Source organism: Prionailurus viverrinus, unplaced genomic scaffold (assembly GCF_022837055.1).
Source record: "Prionailurus viverrinus isolate Anna unplaced genomic scaffold, UM_Priviv_1.0 scaffold_38, whole genome shotgun sequence".
NCBI classification, from domain to species: Eukaryota; Metazoa; Chordata; class Mammalia; order Carnivora; family Felidae; genus Prionailurus; species Prionailurus viverrinus.
The window spans coordinates 2887980-2905238 of record NW_025927606.1 but is presented as its reverse complement, the minus strand read 5'-3'; positions in this window follow the sequence as shown (position 1 = coordinate 2905238).

Here is a 17259-nt window from a genome sequence, read left to right as displayed (position 1 = left end):
GCAGATCGCCATCGGTAACGAGCAGAGCACGGAGCACAGCAGGGCCTGGCACAGGGTCAGTGCGGTCAGCGTGGGGGGCTGGGGGGCCCACGTGGAAGACACCGCCTTCCACACAAAGGGGGAGCTGTCGTTAACAGTGGGTCCCGATCTCGTGATTCCTAAGCCCTCGGGCCTCTTAGGGATGGAATCCGGGCACTGCCACGCGTTTCTCCCGCACATCCTGGGAAGCCGGCCCTGCCACCCTCCCTGGGGAGGGAGAGGGACTGGACAGCAGTGTGGCACGCGGCAGGGGCAGGCAGCCCGGGCGGCCCATGGCTTCAGCTCTGTACCGTGGACGTGCAGGGAACCCTGCCTAGCACGTGGTGAGCGTTCAGTCGGGGGGAGACGCTCTCAAGAGCGCTCAGACTGAACGAAGACTGGCTTCCGACCCTCAGCCCGCACTGTGCGCGCTCAGCAATGGCCCACGGTGCCCTCCCACCGTCTCCCCGTGGCGTCTCGGGATAGCCTACGGGGAGGCCGGGCTGCCGGGACCCCGATGGCCAAGGCAGGGGACGGGCCAGGGCCAGGGGCAAGGCAGCATCCCTCAGCCCTGGCCGAAACCGTCCCCCTAGACCCCCTCCCTTGGCCCTGGGGCTCCAGGTGGCTGACCTCTTCCCCCGGACCCCATTTGTATTTCTTCTGGAACCATCTCCTCGGTGCTGGGCCCGGTGGGGGTCGTGTCCGTATTATCTACAGAAGACCCGGCCTGAGTGTGCACGTCGGTCTGTATGAACTTCTTGCCACTGCTGTGACAGACGAGCACCCGCTTTCCTGGTTAAAGCAGCTGGATGTGTTCTCCTCTGTCTGGAGGGCCGAAGTCTGGCAGGGGTCTCAGGGGGCTCAGATCCGGGTGTGGGCAGGGCTGGCTCCTTGCGAACGCTCCTGCCCCTCCACAGCTTCTAGAGAAGCACCCCCCTCCCGAATTCTGGGGCTTATGCCCCGTGCCGGCCTGACCTCTGCTTCTGTCACGTCTTCTCCACCCCCTCTCACAAGGGCCTTGTGGTGACACGGGGCCCCCGACAGCCCGGGCTTGGACGTCTGTGGGCCGACACGCGTCTGCCGTGCTGTCGTCACACAGCGTGAGGGTTTTCTCCCCGCCGCACCTGCCGGCCGGCTTGGGTTCTCACGTGGGGGGGGGGGGGTCTCATGCAGCCACCAGATGCATCGGTCTCATCCTGCACGGATTTAGCACTTGGGGGAGGGAGTCTTGGCCCAGCCAGAATTATGAAAATATTTTACTTGTCGTCTGACACTTTTTGTTTTGACATTTAGCTGCACGATCCGTGCAGAATTCAGCTTGTGCGTGAGGAAGGGCTCTAAATCATTCTCTTCCAAGTGGTGGATTAACCACACCCACGGTCCTGTACGACGATCCCTTCCTCTGAAGTGTTACTGATCCTAAATGAAACTCTGCATCCATTTCTTAAAACCCACTTAGCGGTTTCTGTGCCGCGCTCCTTCATTAGCCTGGCTTTGGAATAGATTTTGAGATGCAGGAGGGCAAGGCCTTGACTTTTCCTCGATTTCTTCGATGCTGCCTCTCGCGCTGTGTGTCCGGCGAGCACCAGCGCTGCCCTGGGCTTCCCCGCGGCACCCGGCACCTCTCACGTGTGGGGGCTCCTTGGACCCGACTGCCAGCCGGCGTTGTTAGGGTCCCCGAGGAGCACACCCAGCACGTTTCCTATTTCAACAGGCCCATCTCTCCTGTAAAAAAGTTCCACCTGCTCCATTCCACATCGGTTAAGCTTCTGACTGTGACTCGGGTCAGGATCTCATGGTTCGTGGGTTCGAGCCCCGCGTCGGGCTCTGTGCTGACAGCTCGGTGCCTGGAGCCTGTTTCGGATTCTGTGTCTCCCTCTCTCTCTGGCCCTCCCCTGCTTGTGCTCTGTCTGTCTCTGTGTCTCTCTCAAAAATAAGTAAACATTAAAAAAATGAAAATTGCCTAATTTTAGGGGCACCTGGGTGGCTCAGTCAGTTGAGCCTCTGACTCTTGATTTTGGCTCAGGTCATGATCCCAGGGCAGTGGGATCCAGCCCTGTCGGGGCTCCAAGTGGAGCCTGCTTGGCATTCTCTCTCCCTCTCTGCCTCTCTCCCTTACTCATGCTCTCACACACACTCTCTCTCTCTAAAAAAAAAAAAATCCTAGATTTATTATTATTTTTTTAATCTTTATTTATTTTTGAGAGAGAGACAGCGTGTGAGCAGGGGAGGGGCAGAGAGAGGGGGAGACACAGAATTCCAAGCAGGCTCCAGGCTCCGAGCTGTCATCACAGAGCCTGACATGGGGCTCGAACTCACGGACTGCGAGATCACGACCTGAGCCGAAGTCAGACGCTCCACCGACTGAGCCACACAGGCGCCCCCAAAAATCCTAACTTTAAACAAACACATCTATTCCATTCTGTTCTCTTATTTCTAGCTGACAGAGTGCCGATTCTCCGTTGGCTTATTACTCCTCAGGAAAGCTCATTCTTAATGTGGTTTTTCACAGTGTCCTCATCGCGGGTTGGAGTTGTTTTTTCCTGGGAGCCTCCCAGGGATCCTGGGAAACAGAAAATGTATTTGGGTTTACCAGCTCCTTGGGTTCTGGCCTCTGTTTTATGTGAATTCTCATCCTTGTGACTTTGTGCCGTGCAGACTGCATCCGTGGTCACCAGACCCACGGACAGTGAAGATTTGGTGCCTCCGCTTAAATCCCTGGGCACAAAGCAAGTTTCTTCATCCCTTCCCCAGGCCAAGGGGCAAAGTGGGCAGCTTCCTGGGGCTTTGAGCCTCAGGGGAAGGCTCCAGTCCAGGCCCCACACAGCCATCCTTAGGGGCGCACGGAGCTGCCTGTGCGTGGATGCCCCCAGCTCCTCGTCTCCAGGCTGAGGACAAGGCTCGATGTGCGCCCGAGCCTCAGGCCCTCTTACCCTAATTCACTGGCAGCAATCTGAGCACACAGCAAGGATCGTGCTCTGCACTGTGATTTTGTGCATTTTGGTATGTTAATACCATTTAATCCCCTCGATAAGGGGGAAAAAAAACCAGACCGAGGGGCAGGCTGGCTGGGCAGCTGCCCGGGAACCCGCTCAAATGGGCGATCGGGCGGGTCGCACAGGCCTCTGCGCCCTGGGAAGTCTCGAGGTGCAAACTGGCCGCACGCGGAGGCGCCCACGCCGTCTGTCGGGCAGCCGGGCGCTCCTGCCAGGAAGGCACAATTTACTTATCCGTACCGTCAACCCTCTGACAGGAAACCCAGGACGCTGTGTGGCTGAGGAAGCTGCCAAATGAAACTGACAAGAAAACAAGGACGCGAGCTTCAGGTTTTTTCCGGAACAACAAGTCTGCTTCCACCAGAGAGGGTTAACTAGAAAATGGATTCGTTCCACTGTGGGTGGGAAACCAGCTCTCGGCTCTCAAGGGATGCTGGACAGGCCCTCTGTAGCTGTCCTGAAGAGTGGACCCCTCTGGCCCCAGGACCCAGGGGGCATCGTCCCCTTTGCAGGTGGGGAGATTGAGGCTGGCAGAGAACATCCACTTGCCCAAGAGGCCGCGCAGCTAATGGGTGTCCACAGGGGTCTTGTGGCAGGAATCCAGGGCTCTCCACCCTCCAGGAGAGCCCGCTGGAGCCGTCCTGGCACACAGGGTCTCCCGAGGGACCCGGAGTCAGGCTCGCAGTCCCCGACCTCAGGCAGATTCTGGTCAACTGCTTCCCTACCGACAAGCCTTCCGGCGCCTGCGACCAGCTGTCCACAGTCCTTCCCGAAGGGACTCGGGATCTCACACAACCTCCGGTCTGTGTGGTTCTGCTCTTGGCTCGGCACAGACGAGCCCTCCCCGGCCCGGAGACCCAGCTGGAGGGGGGTGGGAGGGGCGCGCGGCACTGACCTGCAGGGAGATGGGGCCTCCACCCCCCCGCCGGCTCCCAACCTGTTTTCCACCCGGCCGCGTGAGGGGCCTGCCGGGGACACAGCCTCACGCTTGTGGCCCGCGTCACCCCGGGGCCCCGGGACGTCCGCGCACCTTGGGAATGCTTGGCTTTACTGCCGCTATTAGAGTCTGTGAAACGAAAACCAGAGAATGAGGAGGACGTCTGTGCCCGAGGGTGAGGGTGAGGCTGGGTGCAGGGTGCCGGGGGCAGGGGGGCAGGGGGGTGCTGCAGACGACCAGGGGCTGCCCGTCGGCGTCTCCTGGCCGCGGGAGGCCCCAGTCGACACAGCCACGTGCACCACATCCTGCCAACCACACTTTCTGGGGTCTTGCAGTCAGGGCGTGGACGTCTTGGGGGCCCTTATTCAGCCGACCACAACTTGGCCGGATCCGTGTCCCTTTGCTCTCAAGGTCCCGGCACCAGACCAGCATTCTGCTGAGCAGCTGCGTCATCAGGAAAAGCCGTCCTAGCTGTTGGGGACAAGTAGGGGCCGGGGGACCGGCCCCCAGCCCCATGGACGGCCAGCGCTGGGCCCGTGATGGATCCTGTCCGACAACAGGCTCCCCAGGAGTGAATGCCTCCAGCCGTGTCACCAGCCTCAAGCCCTTCCTGGCAGATGACAACCGAGTGGGCTGGAGCCCCAGACGTGGTATAAGGGAACAAAGCGGAGGGACAGCGTGCGCTGCACATATGGACTCGGGGTGAGGAGGCCTCGGGAGGTGAAGGAGGGGTGAGGGGTGAGGAGCCATCGGGAAGTGAAGGAGGGGTGAGGGGTGAGGAGGCCTCAGGAGGTGAAGGAGGGGTGAGGGGTGAGGAGCTGTTGGGAGGTGAAGGAGGGGTGAGGAGGCCTCGGGAGGTGAAGGAGGGGTGAGAAGGATTCAGGAGGTGAAGGAGGGGTGAGGACTGAGGAGCCGTTGGGAGGTGAAGGAGGGGTGAGGGGTGAGGATTCAGGAGGCCTCGAGAGGTGAAGGAGGGGTAAGGAGGATTCAGGAGGGGAAGGAGGGGTGAGGGGTGAGGAGCCATTGGGAGGTGAAGGAGGGGTGAGGGGTGAGGAGCCGTCGGGAGGTGAAGGAGAGGTGAGGGGTAAGGAGGCCTCAGGAGGTGAAGGAGGGGTGAGGGGTGAGGAGCCGTCAGGAGGTGGAGGAGGGGTGAGGGGTAAGGAGCCGTCGGGAGGTGAAGGAGAGGTGAGGGGTAAGGAGGCCTCAGGAGGTGAAGGAGGGGTGAGGGGTGAGGAGCTGTTGGGAGGTGAAGGAGGGGTGAAGAGGCCTCGGGAGGTGAAGGAGGGGTGTGGAGGATTCAGGAGGGGAAGGAGGGGTGAGGGGTGAAGAGCCATCGGGAGGTGAAGGAGGGGTGAGGGCTGAGGAGGCCTCAGGAGGTGAAGGAGAGGTGAGGGGTGAGGACCCATCGGGAGGTGAAGGAGGGGTGAGAGGTGAGGAGCCGTCAGGAGGTGGAGGAGGGGTGAGGGCTGAGGAGGCCTCAGGAGGTGAAGGAGGGGTGAGGGGTGAGGAGCTGTTGGGAGGTGAAGGAGGGGTGAGGAGGCCTCAGGAGGTGAAGGAGGGGTGAGGGGTGAGGAGCCATCGGGAGGTGAAGGAGGGGTGAGAGGTGAGGAGCCGTCAGGAGGTGGAGGAGGGGTGAGGGCTGAGGAGCCGTTGGGAGGTGAAGGAGGGATGAGGTGTGAGGAGTCAGGAGGCCTCCAGAGGTGAAGGAGGGGTGAGGAGGATTCAGGAGGAGAAAGAGGGGTGAGGGGTGAGGAGGCCTCGAGAGGTGAAGGAGGGGTGAGGAGGATTCAGGAGGAGAAGGAGGAGTGAGGGGTGAGGAGCCATCGGGAGGTGAAGGAGGGGTGAGGGGTAAGGAGGCCTCAGGAGGTGGAGGAGGGGTGAGGGCTGAGGAGCCGTTGGGAGGTGAAGGAGGGATGAGGTGTGAGGAGTCAGGAGGCCTCCAGAGGTGATGGAGGAGTGAGGAGGATTCAGGAGGAGAGAGAGGGGTAAGGGGTGAGGAGGCCTTGAGAGGTGAAGGAAGGGTGAGGGGTGAGGAGGCCTCGGGAGGTGAAGGAGGGGTGAGGAGGATTCAGGAGGAGAAGGAGGGGTGAGGGGTGAGGAGCCATCGGGAGATGAAGGAGGGGTGAAGGGTGAGGAGCCGTCAGGAGGTGAAGGAGGGGTGAGTAGGGTCACGCACCACCCCAGGCCAGCAGCCACCCGCCCTGGCGCTTGGGGAGCACGGAGGACAGGAAAGCAGCTACGAGTCCTGACTGACAGCCGATGACAAGCCCCAGAGAGGGGCTAGGGTTAGGAGGACAAGCCCCAGAGACGGCACCCGGTGGCACGGCCCTGTGACAGGCCGGACCCTCGCGCAGCAGACTTTAAGTGTCACTTGGGAATCCATCCCAACTTCAAAGGGGCTCCTGACTCTGTGGGCCCCTCTAGGAACTTACCCCAGGGAATTTAAGGGACATCTGTGCAAAGACGGTAAGTGGCGACGCTCACTGAAAAGGAAAAGGCCGCGTCACCGAACCCACAGGGAGGGATTACTGAAGCATCGGGGCAGTGCGCACCCCCTCCCTCCGTACTCCTGGGACCTGAACCCTGGGGTGGGCAGGTCAGCCCCCTCAGTGCTGACAGAATGGACACATGGCGGGGGCGAGGGGGGTCCCTAGACGCGGGGCCTCCCGCCAGGACCCGTTTTGGGCACCGGCCGCACCCCCGCGGCTCAGGGCGCACTGTGTCTCCGCTGCCTCTTGCCGGGGCCGCCGGGAGGGCTCCCGAGTCTCCCTGCGCCAGAGAACGTTGGGCTCGCAGACTGCACGGTCACTCTTGTCAAGGACACTCGTCGAGTTTCCATTCCAGACGTTTCCACTTTGTCCCGAAATTCAAACCCACCCTCGCAAGATAAATACCTGTCACCGCGGAGAACATCCCGAAGAAGGAGATACAGATGCTTAAAACGGTTCCCAAAACACTCCGACACGGATCCGGAGCTGACCCCGCAGACAGGTGACACCGGACGGCCCCGTCTTAGGTGGCGCCGGAAAGAACAGGAGCACTGCTAGGGAGACGTCATGTGGCGTGCCGCAAGGCTGGGGCGGACGGGAGCGAGCCCAGGGCCGCGTGGCCCACCTGATCCCGTCTGACCACCGCGGAGCCCAAGACAGCCAGCGCTCAGCAGGTCTGCTCTCTGGCTCACGCCTAAGGTCAAGGGGGGGGGGGGGGCAGAGGACGGAGGGGTCGCGGTGTCCTGGGGCTCCTGCCGCAAAGGGCCACGGACTGAGTAACCGGAAGCCACGCAAATGGATTGTCTCCGTCCGGAGGGCAGAGGTCAGGCACGGCCCCAGCCTCGCGGAGCCAAGATCAAGGTGTGGGTAGGCTGGCTCCCTCTGGAGGCTCCAGGGAGGGGCTGTTTTCTTGCCTGTCCCGGGTTCCAGAGGTGCCGCGGCCTTGGCCCCCGGCCCCTCCCTCCGTGTTCACAGCAGCGGCCTCTTCCGGCCTGTGACCCCTTCTCCCGGGATCTCCTCTCCTCTCGGAACCCCCGTCTCCCCCGTGTAAGGACTCTGTGAGGACACCGGGCCCACCCAGATCATCCGCGACCACCTCCCCGTCCCCGGGTCCTTGATCACAGCCGCGAAGACCGTTAGGCCGTGTGAGGTCACACAGCCGCAGACTCTGGGGGTCAGGACGTGGGCGTCTTTGGGGGGACGCCATTCTGCCAGCCACAGGAGCAGGACCTCCCGAGTGCAGACACGTCACTGCCTCGGAGCTGCGCAAAGCGGGCCAGGCAGGTGCCGGTGCGGCGTCCCCCAGGCGAGCAGCGTGGAGGTGGTGGCCGTGGAGGCCGTGGGCCCCGCGAGCAAAGGCTGGAGGGGGCGGAGGCCAGGGCGCTCGAGGACGGAGAGACCCCAGCCCTGCACACCCTCTCGTCTCTGAGCTCTGAGCAGAAACGGCTCGCGGGCCATGGGTCCTGTGCCGTCGTCACGAGGGAGCGCGAGCCGGCTGAAGTCACCGCAAGGCCGGGCGCAGATGGTAATTTCCAAAACGTGTGGCTGCGAGGGACTAAAGCCGCGGGACTGCAGGCCGTGATGCAAAACAGACGGGGAGGCTGGGGTGTCCCCCCACCCCGACGGTCCCGCGGGGTGGAGAGCAAGTACCACTGTCCTCAGCGCCCCTGACGACAGAGGGACAGCCCCAGGCCACCCCCAGGAGGTCACGGGGCATCCTGACCTGGGGGGTGTGTCTGGGGGGTAAGCGTGCTCCTGGCGGCCAGCAGTGGGTGGACGGGACAACGACTGTCCGGCGTTCTCTCCTGGAGGCAGTGAGCACCGATGCCCCCGGAGACACCCCGGGGAACACGTCTGCAGGGACACGCGCTGGCCCGCCCGACCTCAGTGGCTTCAGTTCCCCGGCCGCCTGAGGGGCTTCCGGGCGGAGGGGCCTCTGGTGCATTTTCCCAGTTGCGGAAACGTGCACTCACACTTCTTCCCTTGCTTGAGAGCGAGGGGGCCCCGGGCGGGCGGCCGGGGAAGGACCGTCCTGCAGGAAGGGCCATCGAGAGGCACCGGCCTGCCCTCCGTCTGCCTCTGGCCTCTGTCCGCGTCTGGACGGGCTCGCCGCTTAGATGATGCTCCAAGTCTTTGTTTTCTTTTCCCAACAGTCTCTGGCTGAGAAGAGCCATCATTTCGAACGCGATTCAACGGGCGGATGTGTGCGCTAACTTTTCTCTTTACAAGAAGACTGAACGCGGGCGGCCCTGACGGAGCCCCCCCCCGCACCCGCCGCGGCCACCTGCCCAGGCCCGCCACCCAACCTGTCGAGCCGCAGGCCGGGTTCGTCCTGGTCCTTATGTGTGTGACCCCTGAACGCACGTGAAGCCGGACGGTGGTTTTATGAGGCTCCGTCTTCACGTGTCCCCTCACAGGGTTTGAGTTTTGGGCCCCAGCCCCATTGCCCCCACAGGCCTCGTGGGTTTTGTCGCAGGAGCTCACACGGTGTGGTGGTTTCTAGGAACACGCCTGTCACGTCAACGGCAGAGCCGTCCGTGTTATGTGTGAGGTGTGAGTTTTCCAGGGGACACCCTTGCCTCCTGCGAGGCCCCCAGTGCTTCCCTCCATCCTCCCTGGAGACCCCGGGGGTGGGGGCGCAGCTCGGGCCCCCTCTTCCAGAGCGTTCGGCGCCGGTGACACGGGCTGCCGTCCGTGTGGTTTGCCGCCTGGATTCCATACGACCGACAGGCAAGGGCCGGACCGTGGTGAGCTCTGGGGGCAGATGCCCCGCCCACACGTTTATACAGTCCCTTTTTGTTGTTGTGGTTAAAGTCATCTCTACATCCAACGTGGGGCTCAAACTCACGACCCCGAGATCAGGAGTCACACGCTCCACCGGCCCATGGAGCCCGCCAAGCGCCCTGTACGGTCCTTTTAATTCAGACACAGAGAAAGCTACAACAACCTCTTCCTGCCACATGGCAGGGTTTTGCCCCAAATTGGCAACTTCTTCAAACCAAAGGCCCTCAAGTGTTCCCTCAGAGTAACTTCAACGGCTGGTTAAACAAGTACTTCATTTGAACGCGAATTTATTCATCACCTACTGAGTTCCAAGCACCAGCCACCGAACCAACGCGAGACCAGACCCAGAGGCGGCGCTTGGGGGAGTCAACGTACCACAGATCACCTACGTGTGGAGGGAGGGACGGTGCCCCCCGACTCCCAGTCTCCAGCTGGGGGCGCCTGGAAAGGAACGAGAGGGCCGGGTCCTTGGGCAGCCGCGCCAACAGCTTCCCCGGGCAACTGTCACGGCGAGACAAGGGACCCGAGGCGCAGAGAAGGCTAGCGACGTGCGTGGGTTTGCACGGACTCGCTGACCGCTGAGTTCTCTCGTCTGAGTGAACGCGTCGGGCACCTTTCGGTTGTCCAGGGGATTTCGCGCGCTGTCGGGATATCGCGAATTATTTTTATTGACTGCTCGTACTTACTCCCAACCTTTATGCTAGGTTTATTTTTTTTCAACGTTTTTTTTTTTTTTTTAATTTATTTTTGGGACAGAAAGAGACAGAGCATGAACGGGGGAGGGGCAGAGAAAGAGGGAGACACAGAATCGGAAACAGGCTCTAGGCTCCGAGCCATCAGCCCAGAGCCGGACGCAGGGCTCGAACTCCCGGACCGCGAGATCGTGACCTGGCTTAAGTCGGACACTTAACCGACTGCGCCACCCAGGCGCCCCTATGCTAGGTTTATTTTTATTTAAACCATTTTTTTAAATGTTTATTTATTTTGAGAGAAGGAGCTCGAGCAAGGGAGGGGCAGCGAGAAAGGGAGGGAGGGAGGGAGGGAGGGAGAACCCCAAGGAGGCTCCGTGCCGTCATCCATGCTGTCAGCACAGAGCCCAACGCGGGGCTCCAACTCACAAACTGCGAGATCACGACCGAGCCAAGACCAGAATTCTCAATTGGTGAAGCTGCCACGGCGCCGGGGCCTTTACGTAGATCTACGAGCGCGGCACCACTTCTACAAGCGTGTACTGCGTGTGTGCATCCCGGGTACACGGTCCCCAGTGGGGTGAAGGGTTTGCTCTGTTCTTTTCTCTCAGTGCCTTGAGCGCAGGGTGTGCTTTTCCAGAACAGGCAATCACGCCTGCCTCCGCCTCCTCGGACGGGGCAGATTCACGGGGTGGGGGGCAGCCGGGACCCCTGACCTCCTCCCTGGGCAGCCCTGGGAGTCCCCAGTCCCTCTCAAGAAGGCGAGGAGGTGCCCAGAGCAAACGCTGGCACTCGGGGGGGGACGGAGCCACAAAGCCATGGGGCTGAGACGTCACACCACACAGGGAGCACCTGCACCGAGAAGCTTGGGTCCCCACGGGTGGGGAGGACTTCTGGAGCGTTCTGGGGCGGCACTCTGGGAAGCGGGGCCAGCACCTCCTGAGCGGCGGCAGGTGCGTCTTCCCGGAGCATCGACTTCTTTTGCAGGCCAGAGGGTCAGGTCAGCAGAAAGAAATTCAACCGGTCAGTTAAACGTGACTTTCATGGCCCCGTCATGGGAGACGTGCTGCCGTTCCAGAGGGCAGCACCAGCCAGTGCCCCGGTCGCCATCGGGCTCGCACCACAGCCGCTGTCCGCCGTCCGCCGTCCCTCCCGGGGCGTGGGCAGTCATGACCCCGCCCCCCTGCACAGACCCCAGGGCACGAGAGAGCCAGCCCCGGCCGCCCTTCCAGAACACACACATCGCGAAACCATAGTCTACACAGACAGCTTCTAGCCTGCAGGCTCTGGTGCCCGCTTCTGGGGGAGGCGTTCAAAAATCAGCTCCACTCTTCAGTGTTGGCACGGCCCCCTGAGGGCTCCTTTGTCCTGAGGGAGGAGGGACGTGTTGCTTCAGGAACAAAGCTCTCCTCCTATGCACACTTGTGGCCGACACCACCTCCCAGCGTAGAGTCCAAATCGGAAGGAGCCCCGCCCCACCTACAGCCCGAACCTGGCAGGCACCCCCAGGGTGCACGGCGGCCCCACCACAGCCCCCCAGGAGGGCAGCCTCCCAGGAGATGCACAGTCTCCCCACCTCCGTGCACGATCACTACTACGTCTAAAGACCCCGAGACCTACTTATAAGCACAAACACGTGCACGGACACCTAGCTTGTCCCGGCTGCAGAGGACGTCGTCAGACTCCTCGGAGTAAACACAGAGTAACCGCAAAATAAAAGCGACGGACACAGGCTGATGCTGGGTCCTGCGGGGCAGGTGGGTCCAGCCCTACGATCTGCCAGCCCCCGGAGGAAGGCGGCAACTCCAGACTGCACGAAGTCGCTCCGAAATAAAGGAGGAAGGAGGTTTCCTTACTCGCGTGAGTCTGACACCAGCACCAGGTGACGTTCCACGCAAACAGGACCCAAACCTCTCACAAGCAGACACGAGGCCAGCAACGTGTGAGAATGACCACTTGTGGCTGCCGGGGGGCGTGGGTCCCAGGAAGGAAAGGCTGGCTTCCCTGTTTGAGAACCGGCTGAGGCGACTCACCATGCAAACGGGAAACAGGAGAAAAACAGTGAGATCCCTCTCAAGAGGTTTAGTGAAAGCTGTCCACCAAACTCAGCGCCCAATTGTGACAAAACTCCAAGCAAGTTCGGGACGGGCGAAAGCCCCCTAGATCAGTGTCCGTGTGAATTCCGGAGCTCACGCCATCCTCCGTGGCGAGACACACAGCCGGGCGTCTGTCTCCACACGGTCACGTCACGTGGTGCCGGGGTCCTAGCCGGTGCCGAAACAGACATTAATGAACCTCTACTCACAGACAGCGTGAACGTCTACCTAGATGACCCTATGGGATTACAAAATGAATGAATGAATGAATGAACGAACGAATGAACGAACGGATAAAGCAAGCAAGCAGGTCTCAGGATAAAGGTCAGTCCCAAAAATCAGCCGTATTTCTCTGTACATGCACAAGGGATTGGAAATTGAGAAAAAATTTAAATGTCACATACAGTTGGATCGTTAGCAGAATACAGGCTCGACCCGGCGACACAGGCCGCCGCGGACACGACTAGAGGACGCGTCGATGAAGGACGTAGCCGACTCCGTGTGGATCGGAGCAGTTGGCACAGTGGGACAGACTCCTCCCAGAGCGCTCAACAGACCCAAGGACAGCAGGCTGTTTTTGCAGAGACTGGAAGGCCAAGTCTACAAGTCACGGGCAACACAAAAGATCGGTAACAGGCAAAACTCTTCTGAGAAAGAAGAACCAATTTGGAAGACACATAACGAAAGCTACCGTAATCAGGGCGGTGTGGCATTAGTGTAAGGACGGACACACGGATGGACGGATGGAAGGAGGAGGGCCAGGAACAGACCCCCCGGCAAACGGCCACTGAATTCCCAACCAGGTGCCACCACGGCGCTGGGGGCAAAGAATAGGGACAAAAAAAACGGTCTTTCTAACAAACGTAGTGACCCAGGTTCACGTCCATGTGAAAACGTACATGAATCCCGACCCCTGCTTCAGCCCAGACACAAAGATCATCCTGCGACGGATCATACGTCCGGATGGAAAAGCTTGATTTTTAAAACTTCTGGAAGAAAACACCTAAAAAACTGCTTGCGACCTTGGGATGGACAGAGAGTCCTTGGAGAGGACACAAAAGACCATGAGCTGTAAAAAAAAAAAAAAAAAAACTGATAAACTCTGCTCTTCAAAAGGCGTGATTGGGGCGCCGGGGTGGCTCAGTCGGTTAAGCGGCCGACTTCGGCTCAGGTCATGATCTCGCGGTCCGTGAGTTCGAGCCCCGCGTCGGGCTCTGTGCTGACGGCTCAGAGCCTGGAGCCTGCTTCGGATTCTGTGTCTCCCTCTCTCTGACCCTCCCCCGTTCATGCTCTGTCTCTCTCTGTCCCAAAAATAAATAAATGTTGAAAAAAAAAAAAGAAAGAAAGAAAAGCTCTCAACGCTCCATACTGAGCACAAACATCCCGATAAAAAGGGAGTAAAAAGATTTAAGCAGACCCTTCCTTGACGGTGCGGATGGGCCCACAGGACGGGCAGATGGGCGGACTACGATGCCCACACGACCGCCAGGACAGCTGAAAGGAAACGTTGGAACGACTGACAATACCCAGAGTGGCAAGCGTGCCGTCCGGCAGCACCGGGGCCGGGGAGGGGCGGGTGGGCACCTCCCAGAGTCTGCAGGGGCCCCACCCTCGTCCCAGCCCCCACACCTGCAACCCCCGTACGTCGGCGGCTGGGATGCACAGGGAGCGGCCTCCTTGGAGAATAGTCTGGCAGCTGCTCGTAGAGCTCGTTGTTCAGAGGCCGCAACCCCTCCCAGGGGTCGGCCCGGGGGGAATTAAAACACACGTCCGCGCACAGACTGGCAGTGTGTGCCCACAGCTCTGTGCCCCACAGCCCCAGGCTGGAGACGGCCCACAGGCCCGCACCAAGGGGGGTGGGGGGTGCACAGACAAACTGGTGTGCATGCACACAGTGGGATGCTGCTAACTGCACACAGGAGGAAACCTGACAGACAATCCCCCGTGGGGATTTTCACGCACATCCCACTGCATGAAAGCACACAATGGGTCCTTAGTAGGACTCCACTTACGTGAGACCCCAGAACGGTCACGTCCGATCTATGTGAGAGGAAGCCGATAAGGTGGGGTGACGGTGTGAGGGACGAAAAGGATTTACCCCGATACTGGTGGTGGTTACACGTGTATAAGCTTGTCCAGACTCATCAACACACAAAATTCAAGTGACTAAAAGCATTTAATAGGAGAAAATAAAAATAAGAAAATGAGAATTTGAAAAGACACAGGCATGGGGCGTCTGGGGGGCTGAGTCGGTTGAGCGTCCGACTTTGGCTCAGCTCACGATCTCGCGGTCCGTGAGTTCGAGCCCCGCGTCGGGCTCTGTGCCGACGGCTCGGAGCCTGGAGCCCGCTTCGGATTCTGTGTCTCCCTCTCTCTCTGCCCCTCCCCTGTTCACGCTCTGTCTCTGTCTCAAAAAGAAATAAAACATTAAAAAATTTTCAAAATAAACAAACTAAATAAATAAATAGACACAGGCACCTCCCGAAGGGCTCCCGCTGGCTGGCGACAGCATCCTTCCGGTGTCAAAACCACAGTGACGGCCACAGAGTCAGGCACCCAAGTGCACGGCCAAACCCTCACGCTCATAACCGTGCTGACAGCGCGTGTGGCTTTTTGGAGGTTGAGGCTCAGAAGGACAAACACCGGGTGTCCCCTCGCCCTTTTATTCACCATTTATTGGACCCCCCAATGGGAGTCCAATAGTTTTATAGACCCCCAACGGGAGTCTATAGTTTTATGGAAACTATAAAGAACCAAAGCTGAGCCTCACAGAAGGAACGAGATCCCACAGGCACTGCCGCGCAATCCCCATCTCGGATACGGCTCGTCAGCACGCAGCTGAGCCCCGCGCGGAGGCAAGCGGGGCCCTCACAGCGGATGCAGCCGACGACATCCCGACTTGCCACTCGGGCCGGGCGGGGCTTGGCCTTAAATCCTCCGGTGGCGGGAGTGGGGTGGGCCCAGGGGGGCGGGATCCGTGCTGCACCTTCCCAGCTGCCCGGCGGGTTTGAGGACGGGAGGCAGATGGCTTTGGGGGGGGATGCAGGGACCTCTACTCAAGTGGCCGGTGAGTCGAGAGGGAAGAGGCGTAGCGTGACAAAACACGCCTGAACGATAAAGGGTAAACCGGACGCCAGCAGGGACCCAGTGTTAATTTTTACACGGTTACGGCGGAACCGCGATACGTGGTCTCGCAACTGCTCTGCCAATTAGGGGTCAAGAAGGCAACAGCAAAACGATTCACTGTCCTCCGGTCATCGGAGTAAAATGGATGCGCTAACGACCTGTGGGATGTCCCCTCCTGGCTCTCTCGCAGGCCCAGGGCAGGACGGAGGACGTGAGCTGGCATCACGGACTTCGGCCGGGCGCTAAGAGCCGTGTGGCCGAAGGCGAGCCCGTTCAAGGACGACGGCGTCCCTGTGCGGCTCACGCTACTCTGAACGCTGGGCGCGTCAGCCCGTCCGGTGCCGTCATCAACGGTTCTGAGTTCTCAGCCAGTGAGACGGCCGCTTGGTGTCTGGTTTCTGTCCGACTTTGGACAAATTTCTTAAACGATTTGAGTCTTTTTTGAAGTCTGTATAACACGGTTAAAGTCTCACAGGGTTTTCACGAACATCGGGGTCAGAGCAGGCACAGGGCAGACCCCGCGGGCGTTCACCCTCGCCCCATCGAGGGAGGGAGACGGGCCGCAGCCTTTCTGAGCCTCAGGACTCAACCCCCGTGGCCGAGGTCCAAGAAAGAGCACCGGGAGGCACAGCCTCGGCGAGGCGGTCTGCTCGGGCTTCCCTGGTGCCCTTGGCAAGGCTCCCCTCCTCCGGAACCGGCACCTCTGCCTCCCAACTGCCATCTGTTCGAGTTTTCCAGCCGCACTCCGTGCCTTCTGCCCACCGAGAGCCAGCTCGGTGAGGGAGCACGGGAACGCCGTGTCCTCGCCCGCGAGGCCCACCCTGGGCCGGCGGTGACTCGTGGCTTTCGGGATGGGAACCGGAGAACCGCGAGCCCAGCTGGGCGCTGGCGGACGGAGGGCGGTGCCATCTCCCGCCCGTGCTGGGCGCCAGCTCTGAGGTTCAGGCGGAACCTCATTCCTGGCAAAGCGCAGCCGCCCGCGGCCCGGGGACGCCGGCCTCCGGCCCTGCTGCCCGCCCAGAGTTTTCAGGTGCGGGGAACAATGTCGGACCACTTCCCACAGCTGCCTGTGGTCCTGGGGGGGTGGGGAGGCACCTCGCTTCCTTTCCCAGCCCTCTGGCTAGCAAGGCCTCCCTAAAGGGCCCGATGACATCACTGTGTGAAACGAAAACAAAGCTCCCAGGCACAGATGAATTTTCCATCTGCCGTTTCCGTGACGCCCACGAGGCAGAAGGGTCCACGACCTCCTGTGCGACCCGGAGAGCGCCAGCGCTCTGAAACACCGCCGGGAAGGCCTCCCTCCCCCGGGCCCGTGCCGGCTCCTCAGAAGACCGTTCAGTCCTCCAGATCAACGTGGGCCGGAAACGGGGAAAGCCGAGGGCGGCCGGCGGGCTTCCCCACCCACCTGCTGCGGGACCCGTCCACCCACGTGAAGGCTGCTTAGTCAGCACCCTGTCCAGACCCCCCCACCCTGCAGGCAGGGCTCCGTCCCGTCGTGAGGGTGTCCCCGACCCCAGCCCAGACGCTTGGCCCCCGCCCCCCTTGTTCCCAGAAGAGCGCGCCTTCCGCGCCGGAGTGGTCAGGCCCGAACAGGCGAACGTGACACGCGGACTCTCCCGGCCCGGACAGCCGCCCGAGCGGTGCAGCCGACAGGCCCCGGCTGCCCATCCTCTTGACTCCTGACTCACGGGCGGTCCGGCATCGGCCCCAACGGTGGGCGGACGGCCGCCTGGCAGGACAGGTTCGCGGCGCCCGTGTCTCCTTCTCGCCGACCCCACATCTGTGGAAACGCACCCGAGCCGTTGGCCCCCGCAGTGGATCGCGGGCGTCCACCTCCGACTCCTAAGGAGCCAGGGGCGGTGCTGACGCTCCCGCGCTCGGCTGCTCTGGGCGGTTGGCCTGGGAGGGGAGCGGGTGCCCTGGGAAGCGCTGTGAGGCTCGGCGCGGCGGTGCTTGTGGCGACGAACGCGCCGCAGGCTGCTGACGTGCTGGGCCGGGGGCAGAGGCAGTGGGTTTCACACCGGGTTCCCGGCCGAGCCAGGAGCCAACCAAGAAGCCACAGCCTGGGCTGCCACGGCCCGGGTCCCCGGGGGCACACGCCTCGCACAAACCCACTTCCACAAA